This window comes from Danio rerio, chromosome 8 (assembly GCF_052040795.2).
Source record: "Danio rerio strain M-AB ecotype USA chromosome 8, GRCz13ab, whole genome shotgun sequence".
NCBI lineage: Eukaryota > Metazoa > Chordata > Actinopteri > Cypriniformes > Danionidae > Danio > Danio rerio.
This window is the reverse complement of record NC_141028.1, coordinates 31,800,659-31,822,838: the sequence shown is the minus strand read 5'-3', so window position 1 is coordinate 31,822,838 and position 22,180 is coordinate 31,800,659. Positions and strand designations below refer to the sequence as shown.

Genomic DNA, 22,180 nt, shown 5'->3' with positions numbered 1-22,180 from the left:
TTGTTCATGAGGTTGGCACAGTGGCTCAGTGGGTAGCACTGTCGCTTCAAAGCAAGAAGATCGCTGGTTTGAGTCCTGGATGGACCGGGATCCAGGAAGCTGATCCTGTGCAGTTTGCATGTTCTCCCAGTGTTTGCAAGCCAAAGACATGCGCTATAAGTGAATTGGATGAACTAAATTGGCAATAGTGTTTGTGTGCGTCTGAATGAAAGAGTGTATGGGTGTTTCCCAGCATGTTGCTGGGTTGTGGCTGTAAGGTTTAACACAGGGGTCACCAAACTGTTTCCTGGAGAGTCGATGTCCTGCAGATTTCAGCTCCAACCCTAATTAAACACACCTGAACAAGCAAATCAAGGTCTTACTAAGAATATTCAAAACACCTAGGCAGGTGTGTTGAGGCAAGTTGGAGCTAAACCCTGCAGGGACACCGGCCCTCCAGGACTGAGATTGGTGACCCCTGGTTTAACACATCAAACACATCAAAACTAAGTGGCTCTTTTAGTTACACGTCTTACCTTGTTTAATTGCATTCTGCAGATTTTCATTGAATCTTTAAGATCCTGTTTGTTCCACTAATTTCAACACAGTAGCTTGCAGGTAGCAAATACAATACAATTCTAAAGCAAATAGAATAAAAACATTGAATACAGTTCTACTGTAAACACTAAGGTGTTTAGTTTAGTACTCATGGTTTACATGGTTTGACGAAAAAGCATCAAGTGCATTTGACTGTAAAATGTGCACTGGAAAAAAACTTTCATTTAACCAATTAAAAAGTTAGGGCAATTGATAACATCTAAATTTTATTAATTGACCCAATGAAAAAGAAATAATAAACAATATTTTCTATTTTCATGAGAATAATCGTTTAAAACCTGGTACAAAGCAATTGTCTTGCTGAAGAAAGTCAATTAATTTAACATACTCTTTTTGTTCTAATCAAGATATAGCTTTATTCAAAACAACAATTACCATAAAATGTTCATTCATCCAATTTATAAAAGGGGTAATTTGCCTTAAAGTCCAAGTAAAAATTATATTGAGTTTCTATTTAATACGCAAATAATATTAAACTGAAATTAAAGAATTTCATGTGACATGTACTGTTTTTTTTTTTCTTTGGTCAATGTTGCTGTCTTATTTCAGTTGAATTACACAGATGAGTTCAGATGGCAGAGTTTAGATAAGTTCACACATAATAAAATGAACCTTTCTAAAAAAGCAGTTGCACCAGAGTAGCTGTGAATACACCCAGGAACCTAATGTGGTTCTTCACAGCAATGCCTTAAAAAAACTATTAAAATACCCTTTAAAGGGTCATGACACCCCCCACCTTTGGTTCAGGTCCACCTCAGAATATTTTTAAAAGATGCATCATAATGGGCGTGGAGCTCCGCGAGCAAAGGGCAGGAGTGAACGTGGCCAGCAGAGGAGAAGGAGGAGAGCGAACAATTGTTGTCAGTCGGCTCACAAAATAAGACAAACCATGAGGATATGCATGATTTTATAATTTACAAAATTTAATGCAAAGAAATAAACAGTAATTTAATGCCCTGCTACATTTTTTATTCGTAATTTCCTATATAGATAACCACAATTTATATCATTATAAAGATAATCGTGATCATATAAACACTATAAATGAGGCTTGCTGCACACAAACAGCTTTGCTGTATAGGCCCGACAGCATCGCGGGGTAAAACATGCAACAAACCCCATGGATCATGGAAACAAACACATACGACCCTTCAGGAACAGCTAAATACTTTGTGCCATGGGTCCGTGTCTCACAGCTTGGCACTAGCAGGTCTGCCTTGCATTCGGAAAGCACGTGCAGTCATGAATAATTAAGAAGCAGGCTCTTTTCATAGGATAAGAAATTCAGCTATAAATAGAGAATGAGAAAATGACGTCATTATCTTTGCACTTGAAGTTTTGCTCTACGTCGCCAATTTTGATCCCACCACAAAAAACATTTTAAACCCGGAAGAGGAAATTAGATGACAAAAGCTCAAAATTACCCAGTTTTTCCCACAATTAAAGCTAACATTGTCTTAACTGATGCTCAACACACACAAATCTGTTAATACCTCAAAAAAAGTACTTGAGGGTTTCGTGAACCTTTAATTTGGAATATTTTGAAAATATATAAAAAAATTTTGCCACTATAAAGATATTTTTTTCTAATAGATTGGTTCCCCTGATGTTCTTGCCAATCAAGAATTCTAACACAGAAACCTGCCCAGTAAAAGTATGTACTGCATATTCTCATTGGTCCTTGGTGTGTCCTGAACATGTGTATTGTGTTGTAGCTCAGTGATGTTTCCTAGGTTTTGAGGTGTGATATTCAGTCCTGCCCACAAACCAGAGAGAGGAAGTAGTCCAGACCTATTCTTCCTTTTATCACTGACACTGAGCGGAAAAAAGAAATTGATGGACATGACAGGCAGTGCACTGGTGTAACCTAAGCTTAAACCCCACCCCCTTTACCTTCATCCCATTAACCCTTCTCCCTGTCAGTGATCTGGTCAGTCTCAAAGGGTGCTACGATTCTTCACCTCAGATTCCTTCTTCCTCCTCTTCTTCCTCTTGACCTTTCTAAGTGACTCTGCCTTTCTCTCTCACTCTCTCCATACCTTTTTCGTTCCCTCTCTGTTTCTCAACCTGGGGGCCTTCTGGGCTGCTCCCACAAAGCCTCCACTGTGTCACCGGCAGCCTCTCTCTCCGTGTCCCCATCCACTACTGTGGGAGTAGCAGAGCGTGAATCAGAAAGGAGGAGCCACTTATCTCCAGCTCCCCCCTCCACCTCACCTCTCGCTCCCCCTGGCTCTTAGGCACAAAGGCTGTGCCTCTTAACAGCGCACAATGATGCTGATCTAAAAGGTTACTTTGCTCCGATCCCCCTCCCCATCCCCATCACCATCATCCTCCCCCTGCCTCCCCTCCGGTCGCCGGCCTCTTCCAGCAGCATGCATGAAAAGAAAGTCTAATGGCCGCTTGTTAGCCACTCCAGTGGCTGCACTGATCCGGCTTATCTGGCCCATCGGTTGTACCCGAGATGTCTGCATGAATGTCGGTGAGATTCAGGCCAGGGTCATGTTTTCATTCGCCCAATCGGCCTCAGGACTGATAAGACAATTTGTCAGAAAGTAATCAGAGAAGGGGGCTTTGGCCATTAAAGTTCACTGTGAGATGGAGACCTCGGAGAGGAGAGGTACCACACCTCGTATTTCTCCTCTTGCATTTTGAGTAGGCTACTTTGGGTCACAGAGTTCAGAGGTTATTTTGGTCACTTACACATTGTGCTTTATCTTCCTCCAGCTGATTTGTATTTGCTCTCAAGTTCTAGTTGAGGTTTCTGTGACACCAAGGCCATTGTAGGAGCTTAATGAGATGCAAACATTAAAATGACTGAAAATGCTGTATGGAAGTGTCAGGCAGGTAGTTGGGCATGCTTTGTAACTATGTACCTTAACCTTTTAACTGCCCCACCTGGAAAAAAAATTGGATTGCATTTCTAAGCTTCTAATGTCGCTAGTTAACACACCTAATGCATTTTTTCAACACTTCCCATTATTTCTAAACCAAATGGTTGATGGTATATGTGTGTGAATGCAGGAGAGTATGGTTGTCGGTTTATGGTAAAAGTACCGAAATTACATATACTATGAAAAATCTGAAAATATGAAGTTTACAACCAATTTATTTTAAAATCTATTCAAAATAAAACATTTTTGAATACTAAATCATCTTTATTTTTTGAAGTATGCCATCAAATATTTCAGATTCTTATTTAACATGTTTTAAAATCAAGTGTAGTAGTGCAACAGGATTATGTTTGTTTGATTTTTTTTTTTTTGTAAACCAAACATGCTGTGTGCAAATCATTAATTAAAACAGTCATTCTTTAAATGACTTTAACAATAATGAATTAAAACAGTTAAAATATGCTAGAACAGGAAGTTATAGGGTTAAAAATAGGTCATATAAACACTCATTCTTATTTATTTATTTTTTTGACTGTTCCAAAATATCAATTATTTTGTCCAAATGTAGCACAATTCAGGCTACTGTTTGACTGTGTTTTAATAAATAAATAAATAAATTCATTCATTTATTCATTATCTCTTCGGCTTAGTCCCTTTATTCATCAGGGGTCGCCACAGCAGAATGAACTGGCAATTTAGCTCATAATTCACCTATATCTAAAATCACCTACATATCGTTGGACTGTGGGGGAAATCGTAAGGAAAGCCACACAATCAATTGGAGAACATGCACAGAAAAGCCAACTGACCCAACCAGGGCTCGAACCTTGACCTTCTTGCTGTGAGGCGAGCATGCTACCCACTACACTACTGTGACACCTGAGTTTTTATTCTAAGTAACTAAATATTATCTGTTACCCTGGTTTCAGTTCGTTTTGCACCCATTTTTTGTTCTATTGATTACTGTGTCTGTTTAAAGGGAAATTTCACCCAAAACTGAAAATGCGGTCATCATTTACTCACCCTTCACCTCCAGGTTCCAAAGCTGTTTGACTTTCTTTTTTCTGTTGAACACAAGATAAGATATTCAAAAAACAAGTAATAATAAAATTTAAAAAAAGTGTAACCACTGACTTTCTTGTATTTGTATTTCACACTATGAAAATCAATGGCTACAGGTGTTCAGCTTTTGGAACCACTTGTGGTTGAAAAAATAGTACATTTTAATTTTTGGGTAAACTATTCCTTTACCCTTTAGTTTGCTCTATCTTACCCTTTATTTTGCTCTGTTGTTGTTAATAGTAGTTGTTTTGTATGCTTCTGGGGTCTCGTCACTGTCTAGTGGTGCTCTGATTGGTCTTTTCTTTTTGAAGAGAGCAAGATTGTTCTAAAAATCAGATGAACAGTTTTAGTTACATGATTTCATATGTATGGCTGAAAAAAGAAATGTATTTTTATTTTTAATTCTTGGTGAAATATCCCTTTAAGGGTACATATTATAACCAAAACAAATCAATATGCACCTTTTAGAGGTAAATCAGTTAAAATATCTGTTTATTTTAAATGCTTTCTAAAGCTTGCTGCTTTATGCCGCTCCCTCTCACCCCCTCTCTGATCAGTATGCCTCCCCTGTGGTCACTTTCCTTCTCTGGCCCTTAATCCAATCCTACCAAGTCCCCATAGTCACAGTGGACTTTTGAATTTTCTCTTTATACCCATGGAGTGCGCTCTTAATCGGCGGTTATTGCTCACGATCAGATTTGTGGAGAGAGGGCAAGTCTTTAGTGATGTGATTTCGGGCACCCTAACCCAATCTGCTTCCAGAGCCTTTCTTTTGCGCTCTCCCTTTCATCTTGCCACAAAGCGATGGCATTTTAATTTTCATTCTCGTGTTACACTTGATTTATTTAGCCGGCTGTTTTTTTCTCACCTTCCACATAGATCCAGGTTCGTATTGATCACTGGAAATGACATTATTTTCCTCCAAGGAATTGTGGAGAGTATGTTTTTCTTTGAGATTCTTTTAAGGCAGACACGTCTCTGGTTAATCTGGGCTGTGCTGAAGAAAATACATGCTGGTAATATGTGTTTATGGATGTGAGAATGCTTCAATATGTGATATTGGCTGTGTGTTGTTTCATGAGTGGTTGTGATGTACAATAGCATTAAAAAGTTGGATTTGACAGATATGTTTTCTGGGTGAAACTGTATTTTTAAAGTTATTTATAATGTAATAGATAAAACCATTTTTACTAACCTATGATATATTAGACTGCTTGTTTTGCTTGATTGTTTAAGAGTGTTTAATTAGTTTGTTTTATTATATTAGAAAGAAAGCTCTATAGACTGTTGAATGGTCTTGTTTCACCCAACAGAATGATTACAAAATGAACCTACAAGAGAAAAGATGCATTTAGTTTAATTACTAATTTATTTATATGATTTCTGATGGGGTGGCGCAGTGGCACAGTTTTCACGATGTGGCCTCACAGCAAGCTGGTTCGAGCCTCGGCTAGGTCAGTTGACATTTCTGTGTAGAGTTTGCATGTTCTCCCTATGTTTGCGTGAGTTTCCTCCTGGTGCTCTGGTTTCCCCTACAGTCCAAAAACATGCACTATAGGTGAATTGAATAGGATAAAATGTCCATAGTGTGTGTGTGTGTTTGTGAGAATGTGTGGGTGTTTCCCAGTAATGGGTTGCAGCTGGAAAGGCATCCACTGTGTAAAACTTATGCTGAATAAGTTGGCGGTTCTTTCCGCTGTGGCGACCCCTGATGTATAAAGGGACTAAGTCAAAGGAAAATGAATAAATGATGATATGATATCAGATACATCTGGGATAAGACTGACAATAGAAAGGGGAAAAATGGCACTCATGGTTCATTGGAGAATATTTAACGCACATGAAAACCATTTAACAAAATATCACTCTTGTTCATTAATTAAAAAAAATAATGGTTCTTTTGAATTTTGAATTTGGCAAAACTGAAAATCTGCTTTTACTCACCCTCAGGCCATGCTCATGGCTTTTTCCTTCAGTAGAACAATTAAACTTTCAAGCTGAAAATGTGGTCTTTGGTTATTCATAGAATGCAAGTAAATTGTTACCTGCCCCTTGAGAGTAAACAACAAAGCATACAGGCAAATCAAAACTAATACTTACTGCTCCTTACGAGACATTGGCGTCTTATGAAGTGAAACGATCGATCTGTGCAAGAAACTGAGCATTATTTACTACATTATTTTACCTTTAATCCACAGCCTCTGCAAACCTCACTGAGAATTGATGATAGTCTGGAGTGTGAACTTGCGTCACATGATGTGTAGATGTCAAATTTACAAACGAGTTTACGCAATTTGTTTACAGTGCAGACATACTGTAGGTGTGCTGTAGTAGGAAACCATAGGTTTCTGAATAACGCAAAAGAAGCTACATGTAGGCGTGGCCAACTGTCACCATTTTGTTCGCGTGTCATCGCACCGACCGCAGGATACCAAACAAGGGCAAAGAGTTGGACTGTGAGCAGAGCCTGCTAGCATTTTGCGTATACAAAGTTTTTCTTTGGGAGAAATGCTTAATACTTATTACCAGCGAATCGTTTGTGTCCTGACCACATGTGCTTGGTTGTATACTATATCAACAAAGTGTTTAGACTTTTAAAAACACTGTTGTAATACATTGAGCCACCAAACATGGTTCTTTAGACGTTTTTCTACAGGAGGAAAATGCAAATTACTTCCAAGTACTTCAAATGTGTTAGTAAATGCAAGGCTAGCAAGGCTATTTACGAAATCCAAACTGTATGACGTTTCAGATGACTGTTCTATAGCCTACAGCTAATCAATCTTTCAGATTCTGGAGTGCATTACAGGTCCAAAGAAAAATATAAATGATAAATGATCTGAAATAAAACAAATGCATTTATAGATATGGTATATAAGTATATAATTTTACTCACCTGGGATATAGAGGCCACGTGAATGGTTTGTGAGCACAATTAAATGCACACAGCATGCCATATCATCCGATAATTGTTGGAAATAATTCCAAAAGGCAATTAGTTGTGTAAAGCCACATAAAACAAAACAAAAATATGATTTATATGTCGAGTTCAGTGGCTAATCAGCCGGAATCAGCTGAGGTGAAGTGATGGTGCCCAGCAAGACCTAGCTGTCACTCAACTGGCCACACCTTTAATTATGCAGGCTTTCATTCATTCATTTTTCTTTCGGCTTAGTCCTTCTATTAATCTGGGGTCGCCACAGCAGAATGAACCACCAACTTATCCAGCATATGTTTTACGCAGCGGATGCCCTTCCAGCTGCAACCCATCACTGGGAAACCAGTACACACTCATTCACTACAGATAATTTAGCCCACTCAATATATATATATAGCCGGAGGAAACCCACGTGAACACGGGAGAATATGCAAACTCCACACAGAAATGCCAACTGACCCAACCTAGGTTCGAACCCGCAACCTTTTTGCTGTGAGGCGACTTATGCAGACTTGATAAAACTTAATAAAAACGAAATGGATAAGTTATTAAAAAATTCACCTTCCTCACAGATGTCATGAAGAGTAATATTAGCTATATGCACGAAGCCATCTGTAAGCATGTTTTTATCAGCTGTAAAATCGACCAATTTACTATTGCAGTCAGACTACATTTATCAAATTATTTACCATAATCTGAATAAGGCAATAATATGAATAATAGGTTTAGGAGTTGCTTTAGGAATGTTTCTTTCATGGCCTTATTTTACATGTTATAATACATACATTTTCTTTTGGATTTTCTCTTGGTGCTTATATGCTGGAACAGTTGGCAGTTCATTCCATTGTGGCGACCCCTGACAATCATTGACTAAGCAGAAGGAAAAGGAATGAATGAATAACACATAGATTGATTAAAGTCATTACAGTACATCACAGCACTATCCAATGTTTCCTCTGGAGTTTCATATAATTTTGGCTATTTTAATTTTAAGTTTCATTTACAATGTTTTGACTATAACTGCTCTTAAGCTGTTTCACTTTCATTCAGGAACATTTCATTCATGCCCCAGCAACAAACTCTGGTACTGTGTATGAGATTATTTTACATTGTGCATGTAAACAGCGCATGCCTTATGTCAGTGCCCATGTACAGTAAGTACTGGGAGAGTTTTTTTAGTGGAAAGAAAAACTCCACTTCCAAAAACTTCTGAAGGATGTGATGAGTCTCTATGAGTTGTGCCCTAGAAAATGTGAGTGGCTGTATTCCTGGAATAACTCTGTTGATGCAGAGAATACAATGTCAAACAGCCGTGTGTCTATGACCTGTCCTGAAAATTTCTACATGACTGTAATAGTTTGATTAAGGTGTTTACATGTCTGTACTGCTCTTCAATAATGCAAATGAAATATAAATACTCTACGTCTTAATCTGATTTACTGCGATTTTGTTTTTCTTCCGCTATTTAATAATTCATTCTTTTTTTTTTTTGGTTAGTCCCTTTATTAATCAGGGGTTGCCACAGCGGAATGAACCGCCAACTTATCTAGCATATGTTTTATGCAGTGGATGCACTTCCAGCCACAACCCAACACTGGGAAACACCCATACACTCCTGCATTAACACACATACACTACGGCCAATTTAGCTCATTTAATTCACCCGTACCACATGTCTTTAGACTGTGGGAGAAACCAGAGCACCCGGAAGAAACCACATGCAAACTCCACACAGTAATGCCAACTGACGGCTCGAACCAGCGACCTTCTTGCTGTGAGGCGATCGTGCTACCCACTGCCCCACCATGACACCCTTAGTTGGATTAAGGTAATCAAAAATCTATTTACATGGTAGACTCTTAGTTTTGTCTTAATCAGTGTTTGTGTCCATGTAAACATACCTGTGTGTGCAAACTCATGGAAAAGACAGGTGACATGAGGTAGACTCCTTGTCTGATGTATGACCACCTCTGAGTCTTTAAAATCTCTCCGCGAGTGATTGTACAGGTGTGGATACATATTCATGTGGCTAGTGTTCATTCATTCATTAATTCATTTTCTTGTCGGCTCAGTCCCTTTATTAATCCGGGGTCGCCACAGTGGAATAAACCACCAACCTATCCAGCAAGTTTTTACGCAGCGGATGCCCTTCCAGCCGCAACCCATCTCTGGGAAAGTGGCTAGTGTTATTGTTTTAATTGTTCTCATGTCTGACCCTACGGAATGAGAGTCGAATCAGGGGAACGGAATCACACATCAAAGAAGGAAAAGTTCCAGAACACACCCAATAATTTGGTAATCATCATGGAAGTATGGCAGCTAAGAGTGAATCATTGTTGAAAATTGCAACAACTTGCAAATTGCATTGGTTGTGACCACAAAATGGTTCCTCAATGACATACTGGGAAAACCCACATAAAAAAAGTGTATGCTACAAGACATATTGAAGTTTCTTAATTCTGCTGCCTTATCAATAATGTCCCTCCTAAAAAACTTTATACTCCAATATGCCCCTTTTTACATTGTTCGCAAATTACCAACATCTTAGTCATTATTCCCATGCCAGTCAGTCTGCTAATTCAATCCTAGGTAAACAGTGATTGATCAGACTTTTCTTCAGCCGCATTCCCGAACACGGATGTCTGGCGTATAGCCTGTGGGATCTGAGAGGAGAGACGGGGGCAGAGACGGCATTAACAAGCTTAATGAAACATGTCAGTGTGTTATTTTCCGCCTCCTGCCTCAGTCACAGCGAGTCAAAGCCCTCCCGCCAGCAAAGCCCATTGTTAGAATGCTGGATTAGCTTTAAGTCCCAGGAGTCCTGCTCCTCTTCATCTCCATTCGTCACTGTCAACACCCAAAGAGTTTTCACACACACACGCACACACCGTCATACATTTATCTCTTGACCTTGTTGACACGTCTTGACTCTGCACTTGCATAGCATATTCTCAAATACACTCGTAGGTGGACGTTAGGCCATTAAAGTCAGCTTCGAGGGCTGGACGGTGTACTCTGTCAGGTGGTCAGTGGTAGAACCTCTCTGTCTGGGACGCTGTAGACTGGAACGGAGGGGGTTTCAACTCATGAGGTCAAAGATCTTGACATAGGTTTTCACACAGTGGACATTGGCAGTAATTAACTGGCTGATTGACAGGAGTGTGACGGCAACAGGGAACGTAGAATAAGCTGTCGCAATGCTGCCAAACACAACACATAGACAGACAGTTGGAAGGCCTTCGTTCAGTTTGGTCGTGACCCGCTGTATTCTGACCTTCTGTCATGAATCGCTGCTACAAATTAAAATGAATCCACATCATTTCTGTTTGAAGCATTTAGTGCTATGGAGTGGGTCTCTAGATCTGTTTTGCATAACTAGAACTGTATTTGCTCTTCATCATGTAAGTATTGAAAGAACAATTGTTGGTATTCCTGCTTTAATGGTTTGCATAGTTTCTGTCTTTGTTATGGTTTTGAATAATTTTAAAACTTGCAATAAATAAATTAATAAATTGAAAAATATTTTTGTTTAATATATAAAGGGAGAATTGAATAAATTAAATATTTAAAATTTAAATAAAAACATGATTGAAAAAATAAAGCAGTATGCTGTTTTTCTCATTGCTTTGGCTCAATTCTAAACTGAAATTTTTTTTCAAAACAATAAGTTTAGATCTCCGAACAATGAGGTTATTGTTTGCTTCAGAGTGGCCTTTTTTTATAGATTTAAGCAAATTGCAAAGGTTTCGATGTGTGCAACGAGTAAGTACGACTGTTTGTAGTTTGGACAAAAACTAATCGGATTTGGCTTGTTGATCAAAACTGATGAGACGATTCTCATTTAAACTATCAAGCTCTTCGCAACTTTTCAATCATCATCTTTCATCGTGTAAGCCATCACACTCAAAACTGTTCAAACATTTGTGTCAAACATTTGTATACACTCGTTTACACAATAAATATCTGATATTGACATTGTAATGTCTGCTAAATTGGTAAATTATCTCTAGTTGCGATACGATTTGTGTTATGAATGTAGTGGAGTATATATATATATATATATATATATATATATATATATATATATATATATATATATATATATATATATTTCACAAATTTACAATCCTGAACTGCAACATGTTTATGGATGAACAGTTTGGAGGAATTGAAATCTCTGGCAAGGCCAACAAGAGCAACAGGATGTCCACCAAAAATATTTTTTTTCATTGATTATATTTTGTAGTTTTTTTTGTGTGTGTGACTTTTTGGTTACATAAGAAATATGAAATATACAATACAGTAATTGAACAAGCAAGTAATACAGATGTAATACATCTGTACACATTAATTGTACACATTAATTTTCCATTAATTTACTGTACCTTAATATTCATGGTGGTTTGTCATGATGAAACAACAATTAATCATTTTGAGCAGTGATGCGCACACAATGACAAATACAATTTATGTTTTGGTGGCCTTGGCCACATTTCTGGCACAATTACTTGGTTTTGAAGCATGAATGAAATGTTTTAGGGGAGTAACTACATTTTGCAGAAATGCAATAAAGTTCTGATGTTTCAGCAAACACTTGAGAGAATCTTAAGTCTGTTTTGAAAAATGTGCCAAAGCAACTGTAATGTATATGGCTAGACAGACAGACAGACAGACAGACAGACGACGACGTCAGACAGAAGAGATAATTGGATCGACAGACAGACGGATAACTAATCATTTTGATCATGCAATAAATCTCTGAAGTTCTAGCAAACAGTTTTGATATTTGCACTCACAGTATAGTAAATGCTAAGACTGTTTCAAAAAAATGTGCCAAAGCAATTGAGAAAAACTGAAAGAGAGACTATCAAAATATTGTCCCTGCCTATAAAATTATTTTATAAAATTTTGTTTTATGAAATAGCTTTATATTTTTGTATATTTTCCATCAATTTTACAATTTTAGTCAAAAATTTTGTTGTGTGCTTTGTCATCTTTAATAAGTTTTAGTTTAAAGTTTGTCTGTTGTTATTATTGACTTTTTTTAACTTTAATTTATTTATTTTAGCTCAAGTGTAGCTAAATGTAAATTAGATATTTTTTGCCATCGAGGTAATCAAAAAATAAGTTTGCATATTAAACTTTTTTATTTAATACTCATTCAATTTAATCAAAAATATATGATATTATATATATATATATATATATATATATATATATATATATATATATATATATATATATATATATATATATATATATATATATAAATTAAAATAATTTCATATTTGAATAAATAGCTCAGTGAATATTTATCATTTCTTTTCTTTTCAGTTTAATCCCATTTATTATCTGGGGTTGCCACAGCGGAATGAACTGTCAACTTACCCAGCAAATGTTTTATGCAGCAGATACCCTTCCATCTGCAACCCATCAATGGGAATCATCTCAAATCATACGCACCCATTCACACAAATACACTAACGTCAATTTAGTTTACTCAGTTCACCTATACCACATGTCTTTGGACTTGTGGTGGAAACCAGAGCGCCGGAGAAAACCCATGAAAACACGGGGAGAACATGCAAACTCCACACAGAAATGCCAACTGACCCAGTCAGGGCTCGAACCAGCGACCTTCATGCTGTTAGGTGATTGTGCTACCCACTGCACCACCGTGCTTCCCCCTCAGTGAATGTATATAATAATATTCTATAAAATTATTTTCTTCTGGAGATAGTTTTATTTGATTTATTTTGGCTAGAATAAAAGCAGTTTTTAAGTTCTTTGAAACCAAATTAAGGTCAATATTAGTAGCCTCCTTAAGCATTTTTTTCATTGTCTACAGAACAAACCATCATTATACCATAATTTGACTTATTAATTTCCTAATTAACTGTTATGCCATTAAATGCACTTTAAGGTGAATGCTAGTATCTTATTATGTACTGTCATCATGGCAAAGTTTACTGTCATCATGTTTCAGTTAACAATAATCATGCATAACCCATGCACAGCTTGTTGATCATCTTTACATCCAGGGAGGGTTTGCTTCTGCCCGAGAGGTAACATAGCTCTTTTTATAGTTAACATGTTCACCTTTGAAGAATACACTTAAAAGGGGAAAATCAGAGGAATTAAATGGTGTGTCTCCCCCTTGCTTGTGAGGGGACATTTTCTTCTGCCACACAAAAGGACTGGGATCACGTTGCAGCGCTGCATTCAGTGGGCCACTTTGTTTTCAAATGGTTTTGTTAGTTGTGACACTGCAGACATCCAACACCTTCCAAGAATCTGAACCGCAAAAAGCCCTTGTTCTCTGGTGGGTAACCCAGAAACAGCCAGGGGGGCGAGGGTTGTGCTGTGCTGTGTCACGATAAAAAGCTTCCCTCAGGTGATCTCCCTTCACCTGTTCCTGCCTTTGGGGCTTATGAGGTATGTAAGCAGCTTAACACAGTCGCTTAACACTTCAATCTGATGAGAAGAGTATCATAATGCCTTCATACGATGATAAAAGGTGCTTGTTGTTTCACGTGTTGGTACCACTAAAGCTTTCTTCTTGACCTCTGAGTTATTTGACATTGTTCATGTTAGATCACGCTGACTAGTTTGACTCTACACTGAATGACAATTTTTAGTGTAAAAAAAGTTATTGAGAATTGAAATTAAACCAGTTTGGCAACCATGATTCCATTTCCAACCAATTTTCTTTTAAGTTTCTCATCGAAGAGCCAAACAGGTTTTAAATGGCATGAGTAGATAACGAAAGAATACATTTTGGGTAGATTGAGAGGGTTACGTTTTTTATTGTTATTTTAGACAGGTTTCTGTCTAAAGGTTTCAGGAAAATGTTATATTGAATTTTGAGTTGAAAATTGAAATAAAAATTTGTTTTATAAGGTTAATATTTTCATAATTTTCATTTTATTTACAATTTATATACCCTAAAACTTGATTTCCTGTTTAAAATAAAATGGAAATTAAAAACCAATATGATTTACTTTGCTCCTCTTTATCAAATAGCTGATTGACCACTTATGGGAACTGTGTTTTAATGTGTATAACGAATTTTTCACTAATAAGAACTGCAATTTAGTGGGAAATTGAACCAGAAATATTCCAAACAGAGCTTATATGCTGAGCAGTGAAAGTATGTTTACAGACAGACAGACAGACAGACAGACAGACAGACAGACAGACAGACAGACAGAGAGTTTAGTGTGGCCCACAGACACAAGCTGCAGAAAGACTATCCACTGCATTAACCTTCTCTGGTCCTGCCAGAACTCTTTCTGCACTCTTCTTTCAGCGGGACCCAAGGGAGGGTAACTCTGAGCCCGACCCATTCTCCGTGAGAACTTTGATTTCCTATTAGGTTCCTGCAGTGGAGGGGGGACCCGCTCGTCTCACGTTCGACGGCAGGCTCTGCATAGGACAATGGCTTGCCTCGGCCTGGATACAGGCCCTTTTGTTAGCCATGCCATTTTGTTTTCTCCCCTGTCTCCCTGGCAGGGCAGAGCCTTCACATCTCATGCTCTTCCCCAAAGTACACACTTTTGGATGGGGGAAGAGCAGGGAGGGGGAGAGCTAGACTAGTTGTCTGTACATCAAGAAAAAAAAAAATATCATTACCATTGGTAAAGGTTTTGACATGCTGTTCATCACCTCAGTGTTCACTTCATTCAACATCTACAGCGATGAGATTCAAGTTACTGGTTAAATTTTTGGTTCAAATGTCAAAAACTCAGTAATTAATAAATATCATAAAGTTAAAAAAATTAATAAAGTAATTATTAAATATTAATACTAGGATTTTCCTAAAATTACTTTTTCTTATCTTTGAGCCATTCTATGTATGATTTTTTTTTATCCTACTGCATCATAAATGTGATTTGTCAGTGATAAGAACACCATTTTGCTGCACAATAGCGTTTTGGGAGGTCAAGAACCTCCACTTAGTTAAAGTGTATATATATTTTTTTTATTCAAATCGAATATATATATATATATATATATATATATATATATATATATATATATATATATATATATATATATATATATATATATATATATATTAGCTTGGATTGGATTCACTTTCATTGAAGGGTGATAAAAAAGAAATTTGTTGCTAATTGATCTGATTGAAGTGATGCATGTCTCATGCTAAAAGATGAAAGAGTGTGGGAATCGGAAGAGAGGGAGAGAAGACGAGGCAGTGATTGACAGGTGCAGTGAGGCAGCACTGATCTGTATGGGGGAATCAGCCCTCAAGAGGAAAGCAGAAGGATGTGGATTGAGTCTGATGATGTGAAAACAGGGGATACAGGGATAATCTGTAGGGATGGAAGATGAGCTCAAGTATGGCAGACACTGAGATTTCCCATGGTTTCATGAGCAAATAGACCCAACTCAGATCCTACTATATAATTTTTTAGCTAAACTCTTGTCGGGCATATTTAGAAGAATCATTTAATGCCATAAATAGACTCTACTAACTAATTATTTTAGTTTAATTATTTAAGTTAAAGGCAAAAATATTAGCCCTTCTATATTAATATAATTATTGCAATATTTATACATTCCCAGATTTTTCTCAGATTTTTCTATAATAGTTTTACTTCAAGAGAAAGTTGTACTTGCTGTCAGCTAAAATAAAAACATATATATATATATATATATATATATATATATATATAAACATTTTTGGGTCAATATTATTATTCGTCTTAAGCAATATTTGTTTTTTTTTTCAATTGGCTTTAAAACAACCCATTGCTACACAATAACGTGCCTAATTACCCTAGCTTGCCTTGTTAACCTAACTGCACTTTAAGCTGAATACTAGTATCTTGAAAATATGTAGTAAAATATGATGTATTTTCATCATGGAAAAGTTAAAATAAATCTGTTATTACAATTGAGTTATTAAAACGATTATTTTTAGAAATGTATTGAAAAAGTCTTCTACCTGCTTAACAGAAATTGGGGGAAAATTTAAAAGCACCTAAATTTAACAGGAGGCCTAATAATTCTGACTTTAACTGTATGAAAAATAAGAAGTGGAGGTCATTATTATTATTGTTGTATTATTTTTTACATAATTACATCCTGACATTTTATTTCACATAAGTCATTTGGAATATTAAAGTAATGGGGACATCATGCTTTGACTTGTAAATGGTCATTATTATATTTTATCTAAATTACAGCTCAAGGATTCAAAGTATGACCACTAAAATAAAAAAGACAATCACAAAATATCATTGTAATTTCCTTCAAGTTTTAACTTAGTTTATAATTGTGCTAAAATGTTTTTGAAGGCAAAATAAAATATGTATTTATTCAATTTTGTTTATATGGTGTAGTTCATTGTAGCTTAAACTTTAAAGTAGTTGTAAGGAAAATAGATTTGTTCTGCAAATTGTATTTTTTGTATAAAAATCGGACTCTATAGCACCCCCTTGAGGTCCCTTGGGGGTTCACAGACTGCTGCTTTAAAATCTGAGCTTTAGGTAGGTTATGTTTTTTATACTCAAAGGCGGATTTAACCAATAAGCAAGGTACAGTAAGCAGCCGCTTAGGGCCCCATGACATCTGGGCCCCCCCAATAAATATCTAGAAGTGTAAATTATACCTATAAACTATATATAACATCCTTTTTTGATATTTTGTATAGTGTGAGTCAAACAAATACAATTAAATAGTATTTAATGTACAATAAAACATAATATTTCTGCAATAATGTAATGTTATGTAATCATAATATTCTAAAATAAAATATCCACCACCCCAAATATGGAGCAGTCCAGCAGTCAAATTTATAAATAATACATATTTATTTATTTATTTTTTGTTGTAAATTCATTTTAAGAAAACAAATCATTTAAAATGTAGAGCTTGCATTAAGATAAAATGTAGAAAAGAAGATTGAGTGACATTAAAAAAAAACTGCAAAATAAATTTAAATTAAATAAAAGTAGAAACAACGCATTTCAGGACTTGGGCCTCATGTCTGGATTTGCTTTGGACCCCTAAATTACTAAATCTGCCCCTGTACTGTATATGACATGGAAGGTCTCCCCCCTCACCCCCCATTTTAATAGCATGCTACTTTTTTAAAAGCATTGTTAGGGAGAAAAAATTGTTTAAATATTTACATTGATGAGTTAAACAGTCTCAAAACCTGACAAAACAGCACTAAACTTGCTGTATGTGTCTACAGATAAGACTTGTGTCTGCTGAGTAATGTTCTGGATGAGGGGAAAGAGCTGTGATGATGCTGAGAGGGTTGAGTTGCTGTAAAGTCAGCTGGTTAACTAATTAGTGTTGGGCACAAACTAGAAGAGCTCCCATTTTCTAATTAGAGCCTGCAGGCACAGCTCCCTGTTATAGTCACACGTCTCATGTTGGAGAGCTTTATAAAAACAGACTTATATTTTTACTCACTGCTGTAAATGGGTCTCAATGTGAGTATATTTCGATGAGCTGTAAGAACGCAGCATGTTAAACACTTCAGCTTGGGTTTTACTTTCAGGTTTCACAGCCTGAAAACCTCCTGGTTGAGTTATCAGTGATTCAGATTCATTTGTCAGTGTCATTTGTTTGAGAGGAGGAAAGTGAGAGAAAAACTAACTTGTAAGGCATGACTTGTTTGTCTGTCTATGTATCTGTTCGGGTGTCTGTATGTCTGCTTGTCCATTCCGTCTATCTGTCTCTACTCTATCCATCCATTCGTCTGTCTGTCTGTCCGTTTGTCCGTCTGTTTATCTATTTGTCTGTCTGAATCTGTCTCTACTTTATTCATCCGTCCGTCCATCCGTTCGTTTGTCCATCTGTCTGTCTGTATTTCTGTCTATGCTTCTACTTTATCCATCCATCTGTCCATTTGTCTATCTGTCTGTCTGTCTGTCTGTCTGTCTCTGTCTCTACTTTATCCATCCGTCTGTCCATCAGTCAGTCTGTTTGTCTGTCTGTCTGTCTGTCTGTCTGTCTGTCTCTACTAAATCTATTTGTTTTTATTTGTCTGTCTGTCTGTCTGTCTGTCTGTCTATCTATCTATTTGTTTGTCTGTCTGTATGTCTGTCTGCCTGTCTCTATCTGTCTCTACTCTACGTCTCTATCTGTCTCTACTCTATCTATTTGTCTCTGTCTGTCTGTCTGTATCTGTCTCTACTTTATCCATCCGTTCGTCCATTCATCTGTCCGTCCATCCGTCAGTATGTTTGTCTGTCTGTCTCTATCTGTCTCTACTTCATGTATTTGTTTCTATTTGTCTGTCTGTCTGTCTATTTGTTTGTCTGTCTGTAAGTCTGTCTGCCTTTCTCTATCTATCTCTACTCCATCAATTTGTCTCTGTCTGTCTGTAACCGTCTCTACTTTATCCATATGTCCGTCTATCTGTCTTTCTCTACTCCATCCATCAGTCTGTCTGTCTGTCTGTACTTTATCCATCCGTCTGTCCATCCGTCCAACAATCTGTTTGTCTCTACTCCATCTATTTGTCTCTGTCTGTCTGTCTGTCTGTCTGTCTCTACTCCATCTATTTGTGTTTGTCTGTCTGTCTGTCTGTCTGTCTGTCTGTCTGTCTGTCTGTCTGTCTGTCTGTCTATCTATCTATCTATCTATCTGTCTATTTGTTTGTCTTTATCTTTCTCTCTTTCCATCCGTCCGCCCAGCTGTATAATAAAAAATATCTATTTATCTACCTCTCTGTCATCAGTCAAAAGCACAACTTACCCATCTCTCTCTACCCATCTCTCTTCTGTTTCTGACACAGTTGGATCTGCAAACTTGCTTTCCACAACTCTCCATTGTCAGTGGCTCCTTTCTCTAAGTGCTGAATAGTTGAATGGATATGCAGAGAAAAAAAAATCCAAAAGGGGTCGGACATGTATCCCTAATTGGGAGTGGGAGGGAGAAAAGGTGGGCGGGGGGCACGGTTGTCTCCGCGTACAGCTGAAAGCGATACCCTTGTCTCCACCAGTTTGCCCCACTCCCCTCTGCTCCACCCACAGGATACCTGAGAGTGAGGGTCTCTGGGGAACTGGACCAGGGGAGGCTTTCAGCGGCCATGAAAGGAGAGCGGAATAAAACACAAGAAAAACTCCTGACAATATACAGTATCCCTCCCTAGAGCATGGCTCACAGCTGAAACACTATCTGTGCAGCCACTGTACAATGGGGGCAAGAGTCCCTTAATAGATGCGTGGCCTTCACAGGTGAGTGGGTGGGACAGCCAGTGCTCGTTCTCCAAACCTGGCAGAGTTAAATGAGTTCAAGGCATTGAGTGAGATGAGAGGGGCAAGAGAGAGAGAGAGCCTGGTGCAGGGCTGCAGTTTATGCGCTTCACTTTTAGGAGGGGATTGCAGACGTCATTGTTGTTGACAACCTTGTGTGCAGAACTATTACAGTTGACTAAAAGCAATGATAGGGCATTTTTGTTGAATCGAGCGAGGATTAAATTCATTCTGTCATAAATGAATTTTCCTTCGGCTTAGTCCCTTATTTATTAGGGGTCACCATAGCAGAATGAAATGTCAACTATTTTGGCATATGTTTTACACACCAGATGCCCTTCCAGTCACAACCCAGCACTAGGAAACACTCATACGCTCTCGCATTCACACATGCACTCGTACACTACTGCCAATTTTGTTTATCCAATTTCCCCATAGTGCATATTCTTGAACTGTGAGGGAATTCGGAGCACCGGGACACAGACATTCCTCTAGGCACAACTGGGACTCAAACCAGTGACCTTTGTGCTGTGAGGCAACAGTGCTAGCCACTAAGCCAAAGTGCCATAGCATTAAATTAAATAAAATATAAAAGATGCAAACTTATTTTATTTAAGCTGACAAATAATTTTTTTTAATATTTAGTTTTACATGAACTAAAATAGCTAAAAGTAAAATGAAAATATGCTCAAAAACTACAGATAGAAAACATCTTATAAAATTGGCAAAAAATATGGAAAATATAAAGCTATTTAATGAAATATGATGATATGATGGTCCCCTTAATATACTACTTAATGTACTACACACCAACCACCGGTTTTTGTAGCATTAGACTGTTAGGTTAGTCATAGGTTTTGTAGAAAAAGCTGCTATATACTTGTAAAGTTACTCTGTTGAGGGTGCATCAAGATTAAGTGTTAGCTGTAGTAGGTCTACTAATGCTTTAATGACGGATATTTGACAAGAAAGTAAAGTTATTTTTGTACTGTTCAACCCAAATGTGGGGCAACAAGGCGGCTCAGTGGTTTTTTGTGCATGTTCTCCCTGTGTTTATGTGGGTTTCCTATGGGTGCTCTGGTTTCTCCCACAGTCCAAAGCCATGCACTGGGTGAATTGAATTGACTAAATTGGCTGTAGTGTATGCCTGTTTGTGTATGAGTGTTTACCAGTGGGTTGTAGCTGGAAAGGCATCCGCTGCATAAAACATGTGCCGGAATAGTTAGCAGTTCATTTCACTGTGGCGACCTCTGAAATAAAGACTTAGCCAAAAGAAAATCAATAATTGAATAACCCAAATGTTGGTAAATACAAACAAACCCAAGCTCTGTTTCATTTGGTTGGGAATGTTCATAATTTACCCAATTTAGGTTTAAAAAAAAAAACCTACATTTTTAGACAGCATGTCTAAAGGGGACTAAAAAAAATTTTTTTTGGCAGTGCATCCAGGAGGTTTTCAAAGTGCATCATTTTTTCCACATTTTTTAAGTAACACCATTATTCCACAATAGATTACATTCATTATATTCTTGCTACACATAATATGTGAAAAGAAGTGTGAAATTCTGGGGTGACACGGTGGCTCAGTGCTGAGCACTGTTGCCTCGCAGCATGAAGGTCACTGTTTTAAGTCCCAACTGGGCCAGTTGGCATTTCTGTTCTCCCCGTGTTCGAGTGGGTTTCCTCCACAATCCAAATACATGAGCAAAAGGTGAATTGAATAAACTAAAATTGGCCATAGTTTGTGTGTGTGCATGTGAGTGTGTATTGGTGTTTCCCCCAGTATTGGGTTGTAGCAGGAAGGGCATCCACTGTGTAAAACAGGGGTCACCAATCTTAATCCTGGAGGGCTGGTGTCCCTGCAGGGTTTAGCTCCAACTTGCCTCAACACACCTGTCTGGGTGTTTTAAGTATACCTAGCAAGACCTTGATTAGCTTGTTCAGGTGTGTTTGATTAGGGTTGGAGCTAAAATCTGCAGGACACTGGCACTCCAGGAACAAGTTTGGTGACCACTGGTGTAAAACATATGTGGGATAAGTTAGCGGCTCATTCTGCTGTGGCAACCTCTGATGAAGAAAGGGACTAAGCTTAAATTCTCCTGGCAACCCTCAGGACAATGGGCATATCGGAAACCACACTCAAGTGGTTCAGCTCTCAATAGGTCATTCAAGTTTTCTTAAAGAGGTGAAGTGTCCAGCCTCAAAATATGGCTGCTGGGGTGTCTCGGGGCTCTGTCTCAGGGGTCTGTCAATCAGAAACATGGCCTTTCCTACCATAGCTATAATGCTGATGACACCATACCTTTCATTACAGCTAGATGACCCAATAATCACTGCATAAATAACAGCATGTTTGACAGATACGTCTGGCTGAATTAAGGACAATCACCTTCAACTCTATCTTTCCAAAACTGATAATATTCCTGGCCTCCCCCACACTTATCCACAATTTC

At 37.6% G+C, this 22,180-nt stretch overlaps 2 long non-coding RNA genes across 2 annotated transcripts in view; one reads left to right on the top strand and one right to left on the bottom strand.

Moving 5' to 3' along the window:
- The window catches only part of LOC141375650 (uncharacterized), a 54,358-nt gene that overhangs the window by 9,094 nt on the left and 23,084 nt on the right, over positions 1 to 22,180 (top strand). The window lies entirely within an intron of this gene.
- Positions 1,122 to 19,316, bottom strand: LOC141375651 (uncharacterized). The gene is made up of 3 exons (XR_015498073.1): positions 19,228 to 19,316; positions 4,762 to 4,875; positions 1,122 to 4,552 (listed from the first exon to the last, which is right to left on the bottom strand). It is a non-coding gene; the product is annotated as an uncharacterized LOC141375651 (long non-coding RNA).